Source organism: Epinephelus lanceolatus, chromosome 10 (genome assembly GCF_041903045.1).
Source record: "Epinephelus lanceolatus isolate andai-2023 chromosome 10, ASM4190304v1, whole genome shotgun sequence".
NCBI lineage: Eukaryota > Metazoa > Chordata > Actinopteri > Perciformes > Serranidae > Epinephelus > Epinephelus lanceolatus.
Window position 1 is genome coordinate 46,558,545 of NC_135743.1, and position 21,551 is coordinate 46,580,095.

The 21,551-nt window shown below is 42.8% G+C and overlaps 2 long non-coding RNA genes across 2 annotated transcripts; both read right to left on the minus strand.

The window, feature by feature from the left end:
- Window positions 1-666: 666 nt before the first annotated feature.
- LOC117265046 (uncharacterized) lies at window positions 667-2,299 on the minus strand. The gene is made up of 4 exons (XR_013492132.1): window positions 2,243-2,299; window positions 1,099-1,377; window positions 921-1,013; window positions 667-736 (listed from the first exon to the last, which is right to left on the minus strand). It is a non-coding gene; the product is annotated as an uncharacterized LOC117265046 (long non-coding RNA).
- A 10,644-nt stretch (window positions 2,300-12,943) lies between these two features.
- LOC144464550 (uncharacterized) lies at window positions 12,944-19,036 on the minus strand. Its single transcript, XR_013492263.1, has 2 exons — window positions 17,873-19,036; window positions 12,944-17,731 (listed from the first exon to the last, which is right to left on the minus strand). It is a non-coding gene; the product is annotated as an uncharacterized LOC144464550 (long non-coding RNA).
- Between the last annotated feature and the right edge of the window lie 2,515 nt (window positions 19,037-21,551).

The window sequence follows — 21,551 nt, forward strand, 5'->3', positions numbered from 1 at the left end:
CGCGAGCGTAATCCATATACAATATGAATGAAACACTCTCGCAAGGCAATGTTGACAGACATGTAGATTATTTCTAACACTTGTCATTTTCTTAGATAAAGCACACAAACTATCACTGTTATGTAAATATCATGGTTAAATGAAAGATCACATACCACATGATGAACCACTCATCTCTGTGATGAACCAGAGCCATGCTCATGTTCAGAGTGGTTCCTTTGTAATGACAAAAAGCAAAAAAAAAATAAAAATAAGTGGATCAATTCACAACCTTATTTTTATTTCATGAAATATATTTACAAAGTTCAGTCTCTTACCTTCCTGCCCCCGACTGTACAGACGTCCACTCGGGGGGGGGGGGGGGGGGGGGGGAACTACAACCTCCCCCACCACAATCACACATGGAACCACCTTTGGCAGAGGCTTGGGAGACACCGGGCGCGACACCTGTGGCTTAGGTGCTAGTATCTCCAGGTGCTGTTTGGTGACAGCCAACAGCGACTCCACAAGGATAGGCATCCCCATGTCGTCACTGGGGTGCACCTACAAACACAAAACAATGACAAAAAAAAATTAAATATTATTTTGAAAAATGTGACCTTTATTGTCAAACATACTGTGTTGAATAATTTTCTATTTATGATATGAAAATAATATATTCTACTTACACCATCACAGCACCACAGCTTGCGGTTGTTCAGGGGGAAGCGGTCAGTGTGGTGAAAATATTTCACACCTTAAAAAAAAAGGAACAAGAAAAGAAACACAGTTTTTGAAAAACACATTTTAAAAAGGCAATGTCAACTTTCTTATTAGAAAACCATAATGGGTATAATATTAGAAATTATATGTAAAATATATAATTCTCATAAGCCTTCATAAAACTGTTTAGAACCATGTATCATTATTTTCAAACACACCGAGACGTGCTGACACGCGGTGAAATTCATGCCGGAAAAACTCTTGGATATCCCCCGGAACTGTCAAGTGTGGGACAAGGTCCCAGCGAAGACCTAAACAAAATAATAATGGTTAATGACAAAATCATATTGACCTGTACACATCAGCCTCATTAAAAAGAATACATGAATAACCTACCTGTGCAGTCGGCCAGACACTGCAGACAGTGGCCAGGTATTGGCCAAAAGCTATGCCTCCTTGCTTAGGTGTCTTGCTGGCTGTTAGGTTGTTGCTAGGGGCCATGACACAGACAGCATCAGAGATCCGAGGAAGAACAGCATTTTCATCCTCAGTCCTGAGCTGGTCAGCGCACGCCCCTGGAGTGGACATGACGCCAAAGGTGTGGCAATCCTCTGGCATCAGCACAATCCCATCTGCAAGGGAGCGTAGATGGGATGCTCCTACAAGAAGAACAAGCTGGAACAAAAGACAGGATTTTTTTTTCTTTTTTTCTTTTCTTGTATTATTAAATCAATTATGTCCATAAACACACGAAGCTTTAATTGCATTGGAACATACTTTGTTAAACACAGTAGGCTATATCACAGAGCACTGGACAAATGTAATTCATTTTCAGACATTAAACATGAGAAGATTATTGGACATTCTCAGTGTTTTGTGGTTAATTCTACCGTGGATCTGTTCATCGCTGCATGCGGAGGCAAACAGGCAGATGAGCTTTGTTTCCTGCTAGATTGAGTGCGACTCATTCATCCAAACTTTGCAAACATGGTCTAGATTTGTAGAGGACATATGTATGTTGTTCACTATAAAATGTGGTTGCTATAAATAAATGCATCTGTGCAGAGAGGGAAATATGAAAAAATGCTCCGTTCGACACCCCTCTCCCCTAAGTTACAACACATCACTCTCTGGCCGAGTCAGAGAACAATGGCGGCTAACTAGCCGTTACGCTAACTACCCGCTAAGTTACGCTAGCTTACTAAGATAAGCTAATGGCAAAACATTGCCACTGAATATTCCACAGTTTAAAAACAACCAGTGTGAGCTGACGCAACACCTAAAATACCGCACTCTCCTGCTGAGTCGAAGGATGCTGGGGGCTAAGTAAGTCCTACGCTAACTAGCCGCTTTGCTAACGAACGGCTACGCTAATGAAGTGCTACGGTATCTTACTGAGCTGAGCTAGTGACAATATATTCCAATTGATATAATGTAGGTACACACATAGTTTATATAGCATACAAACCCACATATAATGTCAGAAGCACAAGCAACATTCACAAAATGACTACGCTACAAGCAAGCTCCTACCACTTACCGTAATGACTGCCGTGTCCTTCGGTGAAGAGGGACAAACAATAACAACGCAGCGCCGGGGAACAAGGTGGAAGCTCCAAACGGAATGTCATTGGATAACATGATCCTTAGCTAGGCCCCGCTGCCTTGGTTACTGTTGCTATGTCTTTCAAGCATTCACTGCCAGCCATGCTCTATGCATAAGAACTACAGAGTATGCAGCAATATAGCATCGGTTTTAAAGTAAATATCAGAAATTTCTTGGAAAACTGTTCGGAGATATCAGAGACAAGCAGTCAAAAGATAATACATTTTTGACTTGAGCATCTTAGTCATAAAGCCATTATCAATGGAGCTCCGATACTATGATTCACCATGACAACAGGGGAGAAAACTTCCGGGAAAAAATACACAGCTACAGTCATAAAAAGAATCACTGACAGAGTAACTCATATTAAATGTAACATCACTTTCTTTTCATATTAGCCTTTGATAAAGTCATTAAATGTTGTTCAATGTTTTTAATAATTGGTGAAAATGAAATTTAAAAACAGACTCATGATTGCTCCTCACTTTGGTTTTATTCATATTCCACATATTAAACAAAGTAAAAGTTTACTCAGTCACTATTTCAGCTTGAGTAGCTTTTACCACCAACAGATGCTGATTACCACACATCTAGTCTCCTAACATCCTGTTGAGTAAGTGAACATGTGGAAAAAAGCACAGGTGGTGATCACTTCCACCTCCACCTCCACCACGTCTAACAAAAGGCAGAGAAACTGGTCCTGAGTCAGGTCGCTGGATGACCAGAGCCTCAGGTCATCACTCACCCCCAGGTCCCCAGGGCCTAGAGGCTATTAATGTTACCCATAATGTTGCAGCAAATTGGAAACACAGACATGGAAAGGGAGTTGTTGACAAAACTAAAAAAATAAATGACTACTGATTGTTGTTTTTGTTCGTTAAATTACAAGGTGTGGACATCACAAAATCAACGCCAAATTGAAAAATTTGAATCAAAATGGCCAACTTCCTGTTTGGAGTAGAGCATTGGTGGCAGATACTTTTTTGTGCGTCTGGGCAACTTACACATATGTACACATTTTCATCTTCCTCCTCTTATCTCACTATAATTGTCAGGGCAGTGTTTCCTGACTAGTCCAACAGGAAAACAGTTGTCACATCTGACTGATTATAGCTCTACCTCCTCTTAGAGACTTAAACAATTGCTTTTTTTTATTTATCTACAAGGACTGCAGATAGGGCAGAGGACAGTCTGCCACTTTTATTTGGAAACTGTTATTATTTCTTTTTATTTGCTGAACACCATATTCTATTATTCAGATAAAGACCCCAAAAGATATTTGTGTCCTGTGCTGGTTTAATTTCACCAGGCTACAACTGTTTTTGTAAATTGTGTGTGTGGTTGGATAATTATAAAGTAATAAATCATTTCAATTAAAAAAATTCTGTTGTGTTTTCAGTTACTGTATTATATCACAAATATCCTTTAATTTTATTGAATTGTAAATGTATATGAATGATCAATGGAATATCCCAAAATGAAATCCCTGAGAAATTACCTTCGCTTCTATATATAAAAAACAAAAAACAATTTTACAGTAGGCTCTCATTGTCTATTCTGAACACTATGATACTTAAGATACACACAGAGCCTCATGAAAAACTACTGTGTGTATACACATCAAGTATGTATATTCAAGCACTAAAATCTAATTGATCACTATGTAAAATATGCAGTGTTGCTGTAGTGTTGTGACTACATATTTACTATACAAGCAAGTAGTAAAATCTCTACATAATCACTATTTAAATGCCTGTGTAACGAAGCAGTAGTGTTTTAACAGCTCTTTCATTACTCTGCTTGGTTACTACTAGAAACACTACTGTTTTACTACAAAACTCTACTGGTGTGTCATAAGTAGTGTTGCTGTAGTGTTGTGACTACATATTCACTATATGAGCAAGTAGTAAAAACCTCTACTTGATCACTATGTAAAATATGTAGTGTTGCTGTAGTGTTGTGACTACATATTTACTATACAAACAAGTAGTAAAATCTCTACGTAATCACTATTTAAATGCCTGTGTAATGAAGCAGTAGTGTTTTAACAGCTCTTTCACTACTCTGCTTGGTTACTACTGGAAACACTACTGTTTTACTACAAAACTCTACTGGGGTGTCATGAGTAGTGTATAAACTACAGATTTACTACACAATTACTACAGGTGACTACACAGCCACTACTACATGAATAGATTTTATGTAGTAATTTAATAGCAGTTTTTCATGAGGGGGGCTCTCTAGCGCCACCTAGGCACACAAAAATGGCCGCTACGGCCCGTTGGAACATCATAGAAACATGAAACCAAAACTGCTGTGTTCGTCTCATCAAGCCCTACAATTCTCGTGCTCACATCCCTGACCTAAATCCAACAGGAAGTGAGGTATTTGCCCTTTCACAGTAAGATTTCGCCTCAAAACTGCTCTTCCTAAAAAAACCATCTCCTCCTACACCATTTATCGTATCGGCTTCAAACTCACACACATTACAGATCAACTGGTGGTAATCAGATCATATTCATAACTTTTTCATTACTCGATTAGTTTGGATTTTATGGCCTCCTAAAGGTGAGATGTCAGAAAAACGTCCTAACGATCTTCGAAAACTGCCCCATAGGAAATGAATGGCAGCAGGGGGAAAAAGGGACCAATCTTAGGGCTTTTTCTAGCATTTACAGCGTCTCCATACTTTGTGCTACAGACTCCATTCCAACTCTCAAATGTTGCCACAGGTCTCATCTATTCACTCATCTTTTCATCTTTTTCATATCTTTTACCGTTTTTAATCTGTGCCTCTCAAAGTACCATGAGCAAATGTAGAGAAATTGTCAGTTTATAATGGGTGTGTATTGCACGGAATGCTGTGAGCTAGAGTGGAGAGGCTCTAAAAATCGTCTAAAACTTTTGTCTTTAACTCGCTGCCATGGCCACAATTTTCACTGTACAGACACAATTTATACCACAAAACGTAGGAAAATTTGTGCTGGTCACAGATATGTTGACATGGAATGTCTCACATGTACACATTTTTGCTGAGTGGCTCCAAAGCGAAGGGAGCGCTGATTTTTTTCTCATTCACTCCCATGTAAACTCAGAGGAGAAATTTCTGGAAACAGCTGGGGTGCAACACATTTTAAACTCGCTCCGGTGACCACATTTTTGATTGTAGAAATATAAAACACGACACGTGTGTTCACGAGAAGTGGCTGTCTCTCACCATCATTTTATTTTCTTGATTGGACCAACAGTTTGGGTATGGGAAGAACTTGTTCGAGGAGTTAAAACCCATTATAAACAGCCTTTGCTGATCTGCTCTCATGAGTTCTGTGTTTGACTTACAAATCACGCGCTGACACCCATGACCTAATTCCAACAGGAAGTGAGCTATTTGCCCTTTCAAAGTAAGATTTCGCCTCAAACATGCTCTTAAAAAAACATCTCCTCCTACACTGTTTATTGTATCGGCTTTAAAGATGCACACATGCCACCTCAACTGCTGCTAAACAGATCTTCTGTATAACTTTAGCAACGGTTTGGGAATGGGAAGAACTTGTTGGAGGAGTTAAATCTCCACTAAAACAGGTCTCTTCTCTGTGTTCTGTCTCTGTCTGTCTCTGCTCTTCTGCCAGGTGCACATAATCTTTTGTCCTACTGAACTTCCACCACTAGGTGGCGCTATTATTAAGGAAAGTGCGTTTTGGCTCACAACTCCCATATAATTTGTTGCACATTCAAAAACCTTATATCCACGCGTTCAGTGAATTGTGCTGAATGTTGTGGTATAGGCCACGCCCATTTCCGCCTTCCTTTGTTTTCCGCAAATTTGCAAAATGTTGCAAACCTACTTTTTCGACCTCCTTCCAGGCAATTTCACCGATTGGCATGAAAATTTGCACACAGCATCTGTGGACCCTCCCGACAGAAAGTTATTAAAAGAATTTCAATAGTCCAAATAATACTTAAGTTAGTAAATAACAACTTCCTGCAGATTTAATTCTAAACAGGAAGTGCTGCATATCTTCACATTGGTGTATCCAAATGACATGAAACTCAGTTTACCACTTCCCCATGAGCCCCTGAGGCTCTGTGCAAAATTTCCAGTGATGACCACAAGGTGGCGCTCTTTAAATTGAAGTATTTTATATCTCAACATCGGTTGGGCGGATTAACACGAAACTTGGTATAATTATTGTCAATGCCCTCCTGAGAATATCTGACGAAGGACTTACCGATCCAACACTAGGTGGCGCTCTGGTGGCTGTCTAATTTAATATTTGGCACTGTGCCAACACCATAACACTCATGGAAATGAAATTGATAGGGGTGCTATAGACTGGCCCCTGTAACTCACACACCAAAAATGACCAGCAGGTGGCGCTATTTTCAATGCAAAAGCGTTTTTGGCTAATAACTCCCACATCATATGTCGCACATTGTTAAACCTTCTATTTACGTGTTCTCTGAATTCAGCTGAATTGTGTGGTGTAAGCCACGCCCACTTTTGCAGTAACTTTCCATTCGCTAAATCACAACAAATGAAAAACGTACTTTTTCGAACTCCTCCTAGGCAATTTGACCGATTTGCACCAAACCTTGCATGTAGCATCTGTGGACCCTCCTGACAAAAAGTTATCAAAATAATTTTGATCATCCAAAAAACGGCCAAAATATAAAACAACAAATTCCTGCACATTGTTTTCAAAACAGACAGTCTTTCATATATTGACCAAATACAGTCCAATTACCACAACACTTTTGCTGATTGTGTTCCATGGCCCGATGAGGGTTTGTGCAAAATTCAGTGCAAATCGGCCAATGGGTGGCGCTCTGGTGGCAGTCTAATTAGTGTGAATGGAAGTAAATTGGAAAATCTTCAAATCCTCTTCAAAACTCATCGACTTTCAACCTCTTCTTGTCCCTCATACTTTGAGCTAGAGACACCATGTCAACTTTCAAAGAGTCAGAAGACCTTGAACTATTGGGCATGTATTCAGCTTCTACTTTTTGGAAAAATACATACGTGGGTTGGGTGCCTACATGTATACTGGAAATGTAAGTAAGAGAAAACGTTTATTTTTTAATTTATTACAGCTGACAAGACTTCTAGGTGCACACCCCGCGACGGCAGCGTGCCCCAACGCGCGTGGACTGCGAGGGCCCATTCATCGCTGCTTGCAGCTTTAATTAGGGACCGAGCCTAGAGGCAGAGGACTGCTCACAGAGCAGTCCTCGCCAAAGGCGAGGACCCTCTTGTTTTTGCTGCGTGCGTTTATTAGGGACCAAGCCCAAAAGCAGTGGACTACTCACAGACCAGTCCTCGCCAAAGGCGAGGACCCCCCCTATACTTTTTGCTGCGTTCATTCTCACGGACCAGTCCTCGCCGAAGGCGAAGACACTATTGTTTTTGGTGTGTTTATTATTATTTCTTTCTTTCTTTCTTTCTTTCTTTCTTTCTTTCTTTCTCCCGCCACCTCTTTGAACTGGAATTTGACCCCCTAAACATGCTCAAAAACTCACCAAAATTGGCACGCACATCAGAACCGGTGAAAAATTTTAGAAAATCATGACATTAACCCCTAAAGTGCCAAAATGGGCTCTCTAGCGCCACCTAGGCACACAAAAATGGCCGCCACGGCCTGAAGGAATGTCGTAGAAACATGAAACCAAAAGTGGCGTGTTCGTCTCATGAAGACCTAAAAATCACGCGCTGACACCCCTGACCTAAATCCAACAGGAAGTGAGATATTTGCCCTTTCAAAGTAAGATTTTGCCTTAAAACTGCCTTTCCTAAAAAATCTTCTTCTCATACACCGCTTATCCAATCGGCTTCAAACTTGCACAGATGACAGATCAACTAGTTCTAATCAAAAGTTATTCGTAACTTTTTCATTACTCGCTTAGTTTGGATTTTATGGGCTCCATAAGGTGAGATGTCAGAAAAACGTCCTGGCGATCCTCGAAAGCTGTCCCATAGGAAATGAATGGCAGCAGGGGGGAGAAAGAGACCAATCTTAGGGCTTTTTCTAGCATTTACAGCGTCTCCATACTTTGTGCTACAGACTCCATTCCAACTCTCAAATGTTGCCACAGGTCTCATCTATTCACTCATGTTTTCATCTTTTTCATATCTTTTACCGTTTTTCATCTGTGCCTCTCAAAGTACCATGAGCAAAAGTGGAGAAATTCTCAGTTTACAATGGGTGTGTATTGCACGGAATGCTGTGAGCTAGAGTGGAGAGGGCTCTAAAAATCGTCTAAAACTTTTGTCTTTAACTCGCTGCCATGGCCACAATTTTCACTGTACAGACACAATTTATACCACAAAACGTAGGAAAATTTGTCCAGCTCACAGATATGTTGACATGGAATGTCTCACATGTACACATTTTTGCTGAGTGGCTCCAAAGCGAAGGGGGCGCTGATTTTTTTCTCATTCACTCCCATGTAAATTCAGAGGAGAAATTTCTGGAAACAGCTGGGGTGCAACACATTTTAAACTCGCTCCCCTGACCACATTTTTGACTCGAGAAATATAAAACGCGACACGTGCGTTCACGAGACGTGGCTGTCTCTCAAAATCACTTTATTTTCTTGCTTGGACCAACGGTTTGGGTATGCGAAGCATTTGTTCGAGGAGTTAAATCCCTTTATAAACAGCCTTTGGTGATCTGCTCTCCTGACGTGTCTGTGTCTGCCACAGGTACAGGCAAGTCATTAATCGCCATGACAACGGCTGCACACACAGACACAGCCACAGGGTTCTCTGGTCTGTGTGTCTCACAATCTTTAAAGGACAGATTACAGCAGCAGAAACTTCATTTGAAACAGAACACACACATTATTAACCCCTAAAGTGCCAAAATGGGCTCTCTAGCGCCACATAGGTGCACTAAACTGGCCACTGCAGCCCGTAGGAATGTCGTATCAAGATCAAACCAAAACTGGTGTGTTTGACTTACAAATCACGCCTTGACACCCATGACCTAATTCCAACAGGAAGTGAGCTACTTGACCTTTCAAAGTAAGATTTCACCTCAAACGTGCTCTTAAAAAAACACATCTCCTCCTACACCGTTTATTGTATCGGCTTTAAAGACGCACACATGACAGCTCAACTGCTGCTAAACAGATCTTCTGTATAACTTTATCTCTCTCATGATCACATTATTTTGATGATTGGACCAGCGATTTGGGAATGGGAAGAACTTGTTCGAGGAGTTAAATCTCCACTAAAACAGGTCTCTCTGTGTTCTGTCACTCTCTCTATCTGCTCTTCTGCCAGGTGCACTTACTTCATCACCATGGCAACCGCTGTCACACACAAACTCACAGAAACATGATGTGTGTGTGTGTCTAAATCTTACATGCAGACATGACAGGGGCACAATCTCCATTTTAACCCTTTAGGTGCCAGAGTTTATTGGGGAAAATATTCCATTTTCATTTCAACATTTCAAAAGGCTGTGGCTTGAAAGTGGTGAGAGATAAAGGCATACTGTAAATGAGAAAACTATTCATCATGACCCAAAGTTTGTCATGGGAGTAAATTAACTCATCTAATTTGCATATTGTGACGTCACTAGGCAGCAGCCATATTGGATTTCATACATCTCAGTAAAACAACATTTTGAACATATTTACATAGTAAATTTATTTTGTTTTGTGTTGTTTTTGTTGTCTCTTCCTCAAAATAAAGGACGAGGAATCTGATGGGAATAAATTCACTCATCTAATTTGCATATCGTGACATCACTTATCCATACCTACAGCTACAGAAAGCATTCAAACATCAAAACGTTCAGCTCTGTAAGGATTTTCTGATGTTTGTGGCAACATGTTTGATATTTCTAAATAATTCACAGTGACGACATAAGCTGGGGCCCGAAACGGGCGCGAGTGCGAGGTCCCGCCAAACGCTGCTTGCAGCTTTAATTATTATTATTATTAGGGACCGAGCCCTAAGGCAGAGGACCCTATTGTTTTTGCTCCGTTTATTATTATTATTCTTTATTCTTTCTCCCGCCGCCTCTTTGAACTGGAATTCGACCCCCTAAACATGCTCAAAAACTCACCAAAATTGGCACGCACATCAGAACCGGTGAAAAATTTTAGAAAATCATGACATTAACCCCTAAAGTGCCAAAATGGGCTCTCTAGTGCCACCTAGGCACACAAAAATGGCCGCCACGGCCTGTAGGAACGTCGTAGAAACATGAAACCAAAAGTGGCGTGTTCGTCTCATGAAGGCCTAAAAATCACGCGCTGACACCCCTGACCTAAATCCAACAGGAAGTGAGATATTTGCCCTTTCAAAGTAAGATTTTGCCTTAAAACTGCCTTTCCTAAAAAATCTTCTTCTCATACACCGCTTATCCAATCGGCTTCAAACTTGCACAGATGACAGATCAACTCGTTCTAATCAAAAGTTATTCGTAACTTTTTCATTACTCGCTTAGTTTGGATTTTATGGGCTCCATAAGGTGAGATGTCAGAAAAACGTCCTGGCGATCCTCGAAAGCTGTCCCATAGGAAATGAATGGCAGCAGGGGGGAGAAAGAGACCAATCTTAGGGCTTTTTCTAGCATTTACAGCGTCTCCATACTTTGTGCTACAGACTCCATTCCAACTCTCAAATGTTGCCACAGGTCTCATCTATTCACTCATGTTTTCATCTTTTTCATATCTTTTACCGTTTTTCATCTGTGCCTCTCAAAGTACCATGAGCAAAAGTGGAGAAATTCTCAGTTTACAATGGGTGTGTATTGCACGGAATGCTGTGAGCTAGAGTGGAGAGGGCTCTAAAAATCGTCTAAAACTTTTGTCTTTAACTCGCTGCCATGGCCACAATTTTCACTGTACAGACACAATTTATACCACAAAACGTAGGAAAATTTGTCCAGCTCACAGATATGTTGACATGGAATCTCTCACACGTACACATTTTTGCTGAGTGGCTCCAAAGTGAAGGGAGCGCTGATTTTTTTCTCATTCACTCCCATGTAAACTCAGAGGAGAAATTTCTGGAAACAGCTGGGGTGCAACACATTTTAAACTCGCTCCCCTGACCACATTTTTGACTCGAGAAATATAAAACGCGACACGTGCGTTCACGAGACGTGGCTGTCTCTCAAAATCACTTTATTTTCTTGCTTGGACCAACGGTTTGGGTATGCGAAGCATTTGTTCGAGGAGTTAAATCCCTTTATAAACAGCCTTTGGTGATCTGCTCTCCTGACGTGTCTGTGTCTGCCACAGGTACAGGCAAGTCATTAATCGCCATGACAACGGCTGCACACACAGACACAGCCACAGGGTTCTCTGGTCTGTGTGTCTCACAATCTTTAAAGGACAGATTACAGCAGCAGAAACTTCATTTGAAACTGCAAATACACATTATTAACCCCTAAAGTGCCAAAATGGGCTCTCTAGCGCCACATAAGTGCACTAAACTGGCCACTGCAGCCCGTAGGAATGTCGTATCAAGATCAAACCAAAACTGGTGTGTTTGACTTACAAATCACGCGCTGACACCCATGACCTAATTCCAACAGGAAGTGAGCTATTTGACCTTTCAAAGTAAGATTTCGCCTGAAACATGCTCTTAAAAAAACATCTCCTCCTACACTGTTTATTGTATCGGCTTTAAAGACGCACACATGCCAGCTCAACTGCTACTAAACAGGTCTTCTGTATAACTTTATCTCTCTCATCATCACATTATTTTCATGATTGGACCAACGGTTTGGGAATGGGAAGAACTTGTTCGAGGAGTTAAATCTCCACTAAAACAGGTCTCTCTGTGTTCTGTCTGTCTCTCTCTGCTCTTCTGCCAGGTGCACCTACTTCATCACCATGGCAACCGCTGTCACACACAAACTCACAGAAACACGATGTCTGTGCGTGTCTACATCTTACATGCAGACATGACATGGGCACAATCTCCATTTTAACCCTTCAGGTGCCAGAGTTTATTGAGGAAAACATTCCACTTTCATTTCAACATTTCAAAAGGCTGTGGCTTGAAAGTGGTGAGAGATAAAGGCATACTGTAAATGAGAAAACTATTCATCATGACCCAAAGTTTGTCATGGGAATAAATTCACTTATCTAATTTGCATATGGTGACATCACTTCTACATACCTACAGCTACAGAAAGCATTCAAACATCAAAACGTTCAGCTCTGTAAAGATTTTTTGGTGTTTGTGGCAATGTGTTTGATATTTCTAAATAATTGACAATGACGACATAAGCTGGAGGCTGAAACCGGCATGAGTGCGAGGTCCCGCCCAACGCTGCTTGCACCTTTAATTCTGTTAAGTTTTGGTTTCTGGCTGGACCCCAATGCAGAGACAGACACAGGTGTATGAAAACAAAGAGTTTATTTGCCCAAGGAAAAACAAAAATGCAGGCAGTGGAGGCAGGGTGCTGGCTGGCTAGGAGGTTGTCCATCAGTGAAGTAAGCCAGATCTCAGGAGATGACACGAAGGCTGAGCACATGGAAAACAGTGCAAAAATAAAAGTGACCACAAAAACGTATGAGGCACAAGAAACCACAAGGAAGAAATCAGTACTCAAGCAACACTGGAAAAGAGTATGCTTGGCATACCGACAAGGATCGAATTATCTGGCAGAGTAGTTTTTATTTTTTATTTGTTTAACCTTTATTTAACCAGGCAAGTCATTAAGAACAATTTCTTGTTTACAATGGCAGCCTGGCAAAAGGCAGATCCTCTTGAGTGAAGGGGGATGGAGGGCTAAAAAGGAATATCAGAAATATTATCAGAAAAACAAAAACAAACAAACAAAAAAAAAACAACAGTTAAAACAACAACAACACAAACATTTACAACACACTCACCACTGATATACAATCACAGCATATTAAAGATAAGGCAACATATGACACATATGACAACAAATATTAACAGCTGACAAACAGGGGTGAGGGCATCTAGTGTGTCAGGAAACAGTTGTATGTGTCAGTAAAAATGTCCATAATAGAGTTCTTAAAAGCTGACTTGGGGATAAATTTGTCCATTTTCAGTGTTTTTTGGAGATTGTTCCAGTCTCTGGCTGCGGCAGATTGGAAAGATGACAGTGCAGTATTTGTTTTGGGTACTTTCAACAGAACATGGTGAGCAGAACGGGTGTTGTAAACAGCAGTTGTAGTTTGCAGCAACTGACACAGGTAGGGGGGTGACAGACCAAGAAGGGTTTTGTAGATAAACATTAACCAGTGAATAGTACTGCGGGTGTGTAAGGATGGCCAGTTGGCAGAGGAATATAGAGTGCAGTGGTGTGTTTTGAAAGGGGCGTTTGTAGCAAAACGGATCGCAGAGTGATAGAGAACATCAAGTTTCTGAAGTGTACCCTTGCATGCCGACCGGTAGATAACGTCACCGTAGTCAAACATGGGCAGGATTGTCGTTTGTATAAGAATAAGTCTGGCAGAGAAAGTAAAGGTGGAGTGCATTCTGTACAAGAAGCTGATCGAGGATTATGATATCTCGGCCTGAGAGGGGAACAGAACCGTTTATACCAAACCACATGACCTTGGTCTTAGTGGTGTTTAGCAGAAGGTTTAGGGTGGAGAAAGCTTGCTGGACGCTGAAAAAACTGTCCTGAAGTGAAGTGAGTACTGCATGTGGAAGAGGGACCAACAGCATAAAGGACTGTATCATCAGCATTGATGTGTAGGAGGCCCAGATTTTGTCACAGAAATCACCAAAACAAAGATCATTTGTAGCCAGTCCAGAATTGGAGGAAGCAACGTTTTCAGCAGGGCCAGGGTGGACGTGTACGTTACCTGAGATCATAAGCAGTAGAACAATCAGAGCACGGCTGAAAATTGTGCGAGCGTTACATTGGTGTTTTTTAACAACAGTTTTTAGGGCATCAGATGGCAACACAATCATTTTGAGGAACAGACTCAAGATGTGACATGATAATAGGGAGGGCGAGACAGAGTGCGAGTTGGAATTAAAGCCAAAAGCTCTTGTAGTGAAAAGGGAGTCAATGTCTCTATGCAGGTGAAAACAGGCAATGTTTGTTCCATGCTTAGAAATGCCAGTGAAATCATAAACTTCATTGACGCACAGTTGTGTTGAAGAGAACACAGAGGGAAACACAGAGCACAGAAAAAGCAATTTGGGGGAAGCCATGATGAGTCAGAGAGAAAAAAAAAATACACTTATACAGTCCAGCATGAAACACACAGCAGTAGGTGTTGTTTGCAACACACAAACCAGCATAAGGCACACGGCAGTAGATGCTGACTGCTACTTAGCCTGGGCCTGGCTTGGTGGAAGGGCTGCTGGAGCCTAGGTCAGACCTGGTGTATGGGCTGCTAGAGCCTGGGCCTGACCAGGGGGATCGGCCGCTAGAGCCTGGGCCTGGCCTGGTGGTTGGGTCGCTGGAGCCTGGGCCTGGCCTGGTGGATGGGCCACTATAGCTTGGGCCTGGCCTGGTGGTTGGACTGCTGGAGCCTGGGCCTGGCTTGGTGGATGGGCTGCTAGAGGCTGGGAGTGGGCCTGGCTTGGTGGGTGGGCTGCTGGAGCCTGGGTCTGGCCTGGTGGATGGGCCGCTGGAGCCTGGGCCTGGCTTGCTGGATGGGCCGCTGAAACCTGGGCCTGGCCAGGGAGATGGGTTGCTAGAGCCTGGGCATGGGCCTGGCCAGGTGGATGGGCTGCTGGAGCTTGGGTCTGGCCTGGTGGATGGGCCGCTGGAGCCTGGGCATGGGCCTGGCCTGGTGGATGGGCCGCTGGAGCCTGGGCATGGGCCTGGCCAGGTGGATGGGCTGCTAGAGCCTGGGCCTGGCTTGGTGGTAGCTGGCTGTTGAGCTCAAACCAATTTCAGACACAATTTCACTTTTGTGAGTTGTCAGAAAGACTCTCAAAATCATTTGTGTGACTTTGATGGAGGAAATGATGAAGACTGAGGGGATATCTGGCAGATTATTTCCACAGCATTCAACGTGCTGCTGCTGCTGCAAGGAGTTGGGGGGCATCCACTACCCCAACATCCGAGTCAGGGTAGTGGAGTGAAGACCGGGTATATGTAGGCAGGTTGATGGCCTGAGTACAAACAGGTGTGCCTCATTTGCTGCAGTGGAAGGAGCCAGCCTTGCCCCCTGCCACACACAAGCCTGGCAGGAACAGAAACAGAAAGGGAAGGGGGAAGGAAGAACAGACAAAAATCCACCCAAAAATTAAAACTAAAACAGAATCATGATTTCATATGGGCCAATGTACCTAGGTGCCAGTTTCTGGGACTCAGTTTGAAGAGGGAGGTCACTGGAGGATAACCAAACTTTCTGTCCTGGTTGGTAATCCGGTGCAGGAGTGTGGTTGTTGTCCACCAGTCTCTGATTACCAGCTGCAGTGGTGTGACCTGCCCGGGCTTCGCGCCAGACTCAGCGGGCACGCTGGAGATGCCCCTGGACCGAAGAGACTGCCACATCCTTTTCCTGGACTGGGGAAAGGGGTTGTTGTAAACCATTAGTGGCCATAAAAGGAGACATGCCTGTGGCGGAGCAGGTCCTGATTTGCCAGCTCTGTCTGGCCATTGGTCTGAGGGTGGTATCCTGATGACAGACTGGTGGACACCCTCAGCGCCTGACAACAGGCTTTGAATACCTGGGAGGAGAACTTCGGACCTCTGTCAGAAATGATGTCCTGAGGAATGCCATGTAATCTGAAGACATGTTGAATGAGTAGCGTAGCTGTCTCAAGAGCAGAGGGTAATTTAGGCAGAGGAATGAAGTGAACTGCTTTGGAAAGACGGTAAACAATAGTCAGAATAGTTGTATTACTTTCTGACGGAGGGAGGCCAGTGACAAAATCCACTGCAATGTGGGACCGTGGTTGACGAGGAATGGGGAGCGGATGAAGAAGACTGGCGGGAGCACGGTGGGATGCCTTACTGCAGGCAGAGACGTATTCCTTGGTGTCAGCAGACACCAGCTCTGTTCCCCACATCATAGTTCTTCTCAGCTGGTAACTGACAAAGAAGACAGGAGAAGAAAGTACAGGGATGCAGTTTCTGGTCGGAGGTTGAGCACTGGGAACTTTTTGAATGCAGCTTCAGCTCTAGGTTACCACTAAAAGGGAACCTTTACAGATGTAAGTTTGGTTAAAGGTGTAGCAACTCTGCTATAGTCACTGATAAACCTAAGATAAAAATTGGCAAATCTCAGAAAGCTTTGAAGTTGTTACGTGATGTAGGAGTGAGCCATTCAGCCACTGCCTGAACCTTGGCAGGGTCGGCTTTGATCTGCCCCTTCTCCACAACAAAGCCCAGGAAACTGACTGAGGAAACATGAGACTCACATTTCTCTGCTTTTACACAGAGTCTGTTTTCTAACAGTCTTTGTAGCACTGATCTTACATGTTGAACATGTTCCTGGAGTGAACAGGAGAAGATCAAAATGTCGCCTAATTAGACAAACAGAAGCCTGTTGAACATGTCACATAGGACGTCATTAATTAAGGTCTGAAACACAGCAGGAGCTTTAGTTAAACCAAAAGGCATAACAAGATACTCAAAATGTCCTCCACTCATCCCCCCGAGTGATTTACTGACGCTGACCTTAAACCGGTGTTTACCTCATCCTTCCCAACTGCATGGGCTCCTCAGAGTCGGGACACGAAGAGACTGATGGGTGTAGACTAGATGGTTGATGAAAAGGTGCCATTGAGGCTTGGGGTGTGGAAGGGGAGAGGGATAACTCTGCCTGCCTGCTCTTTCTCTACACCTCTCACGGAGGCGGTTATCTAGATGAATGGCCAGGGAAATGAATTTTTCTAAGGAGGACGTTTCATCACGAGCAGCTAACTCGTCCTTTAAATCCTCACTTAAACCACGGAGAAACACCCTCTGTAAAGCTTTCTCATCTCACCTGCTCTCAGCAACCAGAATGCAAAAATTTATTGGATACGCAGAGACTGAATCTGAACCTTGACGGAAGATCAGCTACTGGCCTACTTGCCCTGAAGAGGATGATCAAACACTTAAAGCATTTCTAAAGTGAACAACTGGTAGGTGTGACAAATAGGTGAGTTTTTGTTGGTAATGGCTACGGCCCAGGCTGATGCTTTCTCACATAATAAACTCATGATAAAGGCTATTTTAGCTCTATCTGAGGAATAAGTTAATAGCTGCTGGTCAAATACATTGACTTTGAAATTGAAATTGAATTGCTTGCTTAATCTTCTCAGTCTGCAGGGTCCATTGTGGCCAGATAATTCTGTTAAGTTTTGGTTTCTGGCTGGACCCCAATGCAGAGACAGAAGCAAGTGTATGAAAACAAAAGAGTTTATTGCCCAAGGAAAAACAAAAACGCAGGCAGTGGAGGCAGGGTGCTGGCTGGCTAGGAGGTTGTCCAACAGTGAAGAGAGCCGAATCTCAGGAGATGACACAAAGGCTGAGCACATAGAAAACAGGCCAAAAATACAAGTGAGCACAAAAACGCACAAGGCATGAAAAACTCTGTCAAATACCACAGGGAACAAATCACTACTGAAGCAACACTGGAAAAGAGTACACTTGGCATACAAACACATACAGAATTATCTGGCAGAGTAGTGGAGTGAAGACCGGGTATATGTAGGCAGTTTGACGAGCTGAGTAGAAACAGGTGTGCCTCATCAACTGTAGTGGATAGAGCCAGCCACAACCCCTGCCACACACAAGCCTGGCAGGAACAGAAACAGAAAAGGAAGGGGGAAGGAAGAACACACAAAAATCTAAAACCAAAACTATTAGTGATTTTGGGACTGTTTATGGTTCAACAAAAAGGATTTTATTCTCAGAAAGGTCTGTCTCTGTAGAGATCCTTTAAATAATGCTGTCAGACACTTAGATTAACAATCTGAGCCTGTCAGTTAAAAAAAAGAAGCACTTTTAGTGGCTGTAAATTGACAGTGCACAAGTGACCTGAGTGTTTACACTGCAGCCTGCTTTGCCACTGCTCACTGCAGCACTCTCTTTCAACACTGGATTGGTCCAGTATTAAAACTTGTTGTTCCCATTTGTCACATGGAAACCAAAATGTGAAAATATAGTCCAGGTTGAAAAAAGCCGTTAAAGATGGGAACAAAACCAAATTTGGGACCACCACAGCAATATTGTTCAGGTTATCCATTTTATATAATCTCTTGCTCTTTTCTTTCAGTAGGTACAGCATTTAGCTGGGATTCCTCTGGGGACCAAATTTTGAGGGTATGGGTGCCATTCTGACTCACAAAGCAAACTGTTGATGAAACAGAAAGACAGGCTTTATTCACTTACTGCATTTTACAACTTCTTCCAGTTGTGTTCCAGCATAGTATCTATTCCTTGGGGACCACACTCAGGATCCGTAACAGCTACACTATTTTTTGTTGCTTTTCGTGGCCTGCACTTTAGTTACTAGTGCACCCCACTATTTAAAGATGCACCCTAAGTCATTTTGTTCTAGAACTGGGCCTCTATTACACTTGGAGTGCCATACCAGACACCATGTTAAGGTTGATCTCTGATCTTCACCTTGGATTGGCTGAAACAGAAGGAGACATTTGATTAGCTTCAGATAATCCCCTGTTGAAAAAATGCATTTGTGAATCTAATGACAGCAGGAGAGCCTCAAAAAAACCCACACGAAAGTGAAGGATTCACACATGACAAGCACTCTGCAGGTTCAACAGTCTGCATATAAATGTAACAACATCCAAAAATGTTTGTGATGAAAACTGCAAATACTTTAGAATACATATAAAGTATTAGGGATTTCTACTAATGTATTTAAAACAATAATACATAGTCTATATATGTGTACATCACAAATATATTTGTATATTATTTTTCTTAAAACAGCTGTGCGAAACTTTACGTTTTCATTGATTATAATGCCCCCCTTTGGTCGAAGCGGTATGACACCTGCAGCCTGGTGTCGTAAAATTCCGACTGCAGCCGGCATTTGGCTTCATTCGTAAAATCTCGACTGCAACCGGCAATTACCGCATGCATTTGTTTGGAAAGCAAGAGGAAAATCATAAATGTTCTAGTGTAGCTCTGAATTTCTTATAAACTGAGGACTACTGCCTGCTGTATATTTGTGGTCATGGTAACAGTCACAGATAATTTAGTGCCATTTGTTGTAACGTTACTAGACAAAAGCGGTTCACATCAGCTAACGTTACATTTAGCTTGCTTATAACTTCCATGTCGTCATATATTGAAGTGAAACAACGTCTAACAAGTTGCGGTATATTCTCTAAATAAAAACAAAAATTACACACCTGTTGATTAGGAAGGGGACCAGGCGTTAGTCCGACATCCCATAGGTCAGAATACCCATAACTCCGACTACCCGCTAATCCAACCATGCAGGTCTATGGCGAGTTTTATCGTTTTAGTCCCATAATGTCGACTGCCCATTCATCCGACCATTTTAATGCCATTATTCCGACCGTCGGATTTCATACCCAGTAGTCCGACCACCCGTTATTCCGACCATAGCACTTATTTGCACAACACATTTTCCCACACAAAAAGCCTACTGACAGCGTAATGCCTCTGGCTGCAGATGTATATTAAGCATTAATCCTTCTTGCAGCACATCTACAGAAAGTATTTTGTTAGAGACAAACCATCCATCTGTCTGTCATCTCACCTGTAGCCTACTAACGTTTTGCCTAGCCTTGACCAGCGAATTCATCAGCTTGTAACAATTCGCCAACAACAGAAACTGAGGCTTATGTCACAACGCTACTTTTACAGGTCACGGGAGGCACAGGTTCATGGTGCTGAGCTGAAACCCCTGATATAACATGAAACCCCCCAAAAAATGTAACTCTTTTTGCTTTCAAAATGCAGCAATAAATTGTATAAAAACAAAAAGGACTTGTATGGTTAGTTTAACTCAACAACTTTAGTGTAATTAAATTAAATCAAACTCAAATTAACACGTGTCTGGCTCGGACGATTCACTCAATTAACACAGCACGTGAAACCGATACAGAAAACAAATAGCCCCACAAACAATTCCCCTTAATAAAATTCACAACCCAATGTCCTTCCCCAATCCCCCAAAGTCTCTCTCAGTTCCTCAGAAGACCAAAAGAAACAAATGTCCACTCCGAGGTAAAAAACAATATTCAACAAAGAGGAAGGAAAAAACAGGCAACGGAGCAACAAAAAAAGAAAAAGATTTTTGCCAATGTTCATCACATCAGTCCCGTTAGCAGATGCCGGTCAGTCTTGCAGCAGTCCAGCAGAACAAGAGATAAACAGCCGGATCCTCCAAAAAAACATATAATCCTCACGGAAAGCTGAGCTGACAAGCAGACCTGTCCCAATGCCGACGTGACCTCCAGAAACCATCCCGTTTCACCCCGTCACTTCCCCTTAAGTAACCTCCCAGGTAACAGAAACACTGGTAAAAAGAAAAAAATATCCTATAATAATGGTGATCATAAATGAAATTATTTGATCCACATACCCTTGTGACTAAACACATATTTAACCTATAACATTGGCAAACATAATGATAAACAAGGAGATATAACAGGTAAAACAATAAAACCTTTATTCCATATCTCCGTCACCTGTCATGAAGGTGGACATATAGAGGACCCTTACAAGCTGTCATCTAGTGACTGTTGGCCCTGTCCATGGTGCTGAATCCGCGGAGTTTTCAGTAAACTGCAACACAACCCCTGTGTGTGTCTGTGCGTGCGCGCGCGCATGCGTGTGTGTGTGAATATAATTGATTTAACCATGGAAATAGCCTCTGAAAGGTGAACTAACAACAACACAAAAAAGAATAATCCAATTCAAAATCAAAGCACTATGACCACCGACGGGTCAAATTTACCTGCAGCTGTGTTTTGATTGTATGTAACTTTATTTTGATCAAATATTCAAGTCTCTGGGGCGTCGGTGGCTTAGTGGATACAGCAGGCGCCCCATGTACAAGGCTGTTGCCGCAGCGGCCTGGGTTCAAGTCCAGCCCGTGGCCCTTTGCTGCATGTCACTCCCCCTCTCTCTCTCCCCTCCTCACACTCACCCAGCACCAGCAGTGCGTCAGACCCCGGCACCAGCCGTCCGCCGCCCACCAGACCCCGGCACCAGCCGTCCGCCGCCCACCGGAACCTGGTACTAACCGTGCACTGAGGGCGACCGGTTGGGGTTCCTCACGGACGCGGTGCTGGAAGTGCAGAGGGAGACCCTGAGTGTCCAGAGGGACACGGCAGCTGTGGTCA